Below are 5,000 nucleotides of genomic sequence, written 5' to 3' on the forward strand. Positions count from 1 at the left end.
ATGGAGTGGAACTAAAAGAGGAATACAGTAGGGACTGGGGAGGAGGGGGAGGAGGGGGAGGAGGAGGGGGGAGAGCGAGAGGGAGACAGCGAGAGGGAGAGCCAAATATAATGTTAGAGAGATAGGGAGGACGAGAGAGGGAGCAAAAAGGAGGAGCAGAGTGACAGGGGTATGAAAGGCTCATTGTGATAATTCATTTATTTGCCTTGGCAGCCATTATACACGAGGGGGGGGGGGGGGGGGGGGGTGGGGGGGGATGGGGGTTGCTTATTATGATTGGGTGACCTAAGGTAAGCTAGCCCATGGGGCCCGGCGGCGTCCAATCGACAGGCCCTCGTCAGGAGCGGTAATCACATGTGACTGCCAGAGGGGAGCTGCAACAGGAGAGGAGAGGGGGGGGGGGGGGGGGGGGGGGGGAGGAGGAGGGGGGGGAGGAGGAGGGGGCGGGGCTTGACCGCTGGGAGAAGGCTGCTCCTCCTCTCTAGGTTTGGGGCGAGGTATGAAGCTAGGTAGGACTGGAGGAAGAGGAGGAGGAAGAGGAGGAGGAGCTGGAGATGAGAGCGCGTGATCACTGTACGTTTTTCCCTATTCCCCCCCCCCCCCCCCGCTGGATCACATGCTGGCTCTGTTTGGAAGGGGTCGACAGAATGTTGGGAAATCATTCTGTTTCTTATGCGGGTGTGTTTTTCGTTGATTCAGCGAGACAGCTGTGTACCTTTTTTGGTCTTTTTTTTATTGTACTTTATAAATTTAGAACTTACATAATTATCATTAGTATTAATAGAACTCTTCTTCTTCTCCTTCGCCGTTCCGTCCAACAGAGAGCATTCCCATAACATTCCCCGTTCGGCAAACACCACCACCGCCACAAACCCCACCACCACCACCACCACCACCACCAACAACCCTTTTAGTCGTAGTCACAGGGTGGCATGGTGGCACCAAAGAAGCGTACCCTTCCCCACCTCCACCCGATCCCGGTCGCCTCTCCCCCTCCACAAGTGCATCAGCCCAGTATTACATGTATGTCTTCAGTGGAGGGGTGGGGGGGGGGGGGGGGGGGGGGGTAGGAGGCGGGGGTGGCGGTGGCGGTTTGCAGAAACATGTGTTAGGACGGCGGTAGCAGCACTGATGGAATCCTACCCTTGGCAGCCGGCCAGGTTCGCTCTGTGCGTTTGAAATAGTTCACAGGAACAAAACACGCTTTTGTTGTTGGCCCCTAGGAATCTGATGACAACCTCCCCCCCCCCCCCCCCCCCCCATTCTCCACCTCTCTCCCCCCTTCCACCTCCCCCCTCGGCCCTCCCTCGGGGCCCGATTGGATCGCGTTGTTGCCACACACCGGAAGTCGTCCCCGTGTGTGTCGCAACACCCGTTTGGTGTGTTTTCTATATGAATGCGCGGGGCTTTTCGCATTGGCTGCGCGTGTTCATTAGCGAACCGCCGCCTAATGACAGCAGAGCGTCGCGTTTGCCCTAATTTGTCGTTTGGTTTCGGGAGATAAACACGTTTCTCGTTTGCACCGCTGTCTAAATATTTTTTTTGCGTTGCTTTAGCGTACGGGCTGAACGCACGAGTAACGCACACACAACCTCAATGTGTATCGCGAGTTATTAAAATACACACACACACACACACACACACACACACACACACACACACACACACATACACACTGTCACCCAGAACAAAAGACGACATATAACACACTGTAAATTACACGCAAGCACACACACACCCACGCGCACATAATCAACATGCAACCCTGTATGTACACACTCACAAACACACACACGCCTACGCACAGACACACACACACACACACACACCACTGAGTGCAGACACACGCGTACACCCAGAGTTGAAAGTAGTGTGTGTGTGTGAGGAGCTGTCTCTTTTTTTTTTGCTTTAACTTATTAAGAATTCAGTTAATGATGCGCCACGCCACCACGCCGCGCCACAAATGAACAGCAGACAACAGCGCCGCCGCTCCCAGCCAATGGGAGAGGAGGAGAGGGTGGAGGGGGGGGCGGAGGGGCGAGTGTGTGTGGGAGGGGGGGGGGGGGAGAAGGTGTCGCGAGGTGTTTTGTAAACATCTCGGGCTGCATAATGAATGCGGTCCCTTTGTCACGGCGACAAGCACAAACACACACAAATAAATACGCGTGCGCACACACACACACACACACACACACGCATGCCCTCAGCTTACCTCCACTTGTACACAAAATATTATATTTGTGTGTGTTCATGCAGGTGTGTGTGTGTGTGTGTGAGTGTGCAAGAGTGTGTGTGTGTGTGTGTGTGTGCGTGTGTGTGACTGTGTGTGTGTGTGGAGGCAGACAGGCTTGACAGTGTTGTGTCCTCAACAGGTAAACAGGAGGTCCCGTGTGTCACAATTTGCCTATTTCCCTGTACACCAACATATATGCATGTGTGTGTGTGTGTGTGTGTGTGTTTGTATGTCCGTTTACGTGTATATATCTGTGTGTGTCTGTACCTGTGTGTGTGAGTGTGGTTGTGTGTTTTGTACGTGTGTGTGTGTATGTGTGCGTGCGTGCACGTATGTGTGGCATCATGGCGAGCGAGCCGCCATGTTTACGTCCGCCCGGGGAGTGCTGTTTAGCTGACTTTGATTGGTCCTCGGGGACTCCTCTCTTGTTTGGTTGTTTGCCAAACACTAATCCCCAACAATTAACGACCAGGCGCTCTGGAGAGGTGGCATATTGACAGGGACGGGCCTTCCCTGCCTTTTGGGGATGGCGAGGCGCATACACACACACACACACATACACACATGCGCACGCACACGCACGCGCACGTGCACAAATGCGCGTAGACGGTAATTATATGGTACAGCACACGCTCTATCCACACTATTAAACTTAGATATAAAATGTCTTTCACATTCGAGCCAGTACATACATACAGTTTAATGTACACACACTCATTTAAAACACACACACACACACACACACACACACACACACACACACACGGCACGGCTCCTGATCCCAGGTTATTTTTCATGGGAGTCAGTGTGTTAGCAGGCGTGTGTGTGTGAGTGTTTGTGTGTTTGAATATGCATTAAGGCGCCCTGACTTGGCTGGAGTCAAAGCGCTCCTTTAAAAGTTCATAAATCATGGATGTGCCGGAGCAGTGATCCCCCCCCCCCCCCCCTCTCTGAGGCCCTGCTCCAGTGCCAGCGACCAGCCCTCCAGCACCAAGCCTTTAAACAAACCTCCAGGAATGTGCTGATTGTGGGGAGAATTAATATTAGGGTTGAACCTATGTTGCAGCCCCACCAAACCCCACAGCCAAGGATATGATTCACTGACCCAGCCATCACTGATGTTTTGCATGTTTCAAAATGTTGAGGATAGGAGATTCTTTCTCTTTGTCTCTCTCTCTCTCTCTCGCTTCTCTCTCGCTCTCTCTCTCTCTCTCGCTCTCTCTCTCTCTCGCTCTCTCTCTCTCGATGTGTTTCAATCCTCCCATCAACTTAATCTCACATAAAACACCAGGAACTATCGAGGCTAAGTCAAATGACCCTTACACTTTAGAGACAGATGTCTAGCCTCCAAATCGCAACTTTCTTTTTATACCTCAAAAAAACGAGTCTGCCTTGAAAATGGTGTTGTTTTTTTTATCATTATCTGTTACCCCATTATTATCCGTTACGTTTTTCAGCACTGCAATATTTTGTGCCACGATCTCTCGGCCCATCCCTTGAAGCTACTAATTTAGCAGCGCCTTTGGGAAAACACACATGCACATGGACGTGTGTGTCCACCAAGGAGGGAGGGAGGGAGGGAGGGAGGGAGGGAGGGAGGGAGGGAGGGAGGGAGGGAGGGAGCAAGGGAGGGAGGAAAGAAAATAAGAGAGAGAAAGAGAGGGAGAGCAAAAGAGGCCCCCTTTCATAGAGAAACAAAGATAGCTGTAATTAATGGCCCTGAGCAGGGGACTAAGGCAGCTTTCTTCTGACAACTCCGACTTAATTAAAACTTAAGACCTCTGAAAGGGCCTCTGACTGGGAGGGGACGTCCCACAATCTCGTGAGAAAAGAAAAAAAAAAACTCCTACGTTTTTGTTTTTTTTTCCTTCTTCTGCCCTTAGACAAAAGAAAAAGGAGAGGAGAGAGAGAAAGAGAGAGAGAGAGACAGAGAGAAAAGATTGTGTTAGCGGCTGTAGCTATTTTGCTAATCCTTGTTTGTCAAAGGAAGGAGAGGAAAGAGGGAGGGGAGTGAGGGGGGGGGGGGGGAGGTTAGGGAGGGGTTTAGAGACCTCGGGAGCTTTGGTGTCGCACACCTGCAGCCAGCTGGACCGTGCTGGCTCCTCCCCCTCCCCCCGCCTGGCCCTCCTCCTCGCTGCCACCCACCACTTGTCCACCCCCCCCCCCACCCCCACCCTCCTCTCCCCTCCTCCCGTCCCCCTCTGTTCCTGCTCTGAGGCGTACGGACATGGCACGGCAACAACAACAACCACGACCACAAAGGCAACACACTCCGCCGACCAAACAAACATATACACTAGGCTGCGCCGTTGCACCTTTCGCTATCAACCCCCGTGCGCGGATGCATAAGCCCCCTCGCCTAGCATGCTAGGCTATTATGTGTGTGACGCGCACACTCAGGAGCGATCGCACCTGTTTGTCAGATGGCTGTCCAAACAAACCTGACCTATCCGTAGCCACCAGCCTCCATTCCTCCCCCTTTCTCTCTCTCTCTCTCTCTCTCTCTCTCTCTCTCTCTCTCTCTCTCTCTCTCTCTGTCTCTGTCTCTGTCTCTCTCTCTCTCTCTCTCTCTCTCTCTCTGTCTCTGTCTCTCTCTCGCTCTCTCGCTCTCTCGCTCTCTCTCTCCCTCTCTCTCTCTCTCTCTCTAGCTAGCTCTCTCGCTCACCACTCCACAGAGGATCAGATAATAAAAGCTTGGCCCGGCCTTTTGTTTTTGTGCATTGTTCATTAGCCCGGCAGCAACAACAGAGGCACACTTGATATGCTT

General features: G+C 52.5%; 1 protein-coding gene across 1 annotated transcript in view; it reads left to right on the plus strand.

Annotated features, from left to right (window-relative positions):
• The window catches only part of zfhx4 (zinc finger homeobox 4), a 72,849-nt gene that overhangs the window by 18,775 nt on the left and 49,074 nt on the right, over positions 1-5,000 (plus strand). The window lies entirely within an intron of this gene.

Source organism: Gadus morhua, chromosome 23, assembly GCF_902167405.1.
Source record: "Gadus morhua chromosome 23, gadMor3.0, whole genome shotgun sequence".
Taxonomy (NCBI): domain Eukaryota; kingdom Metazoa; phylum Chordata; class Actinopteri; order Gadiformes; family Gadidae; genus Gadus; species Gadus morhua.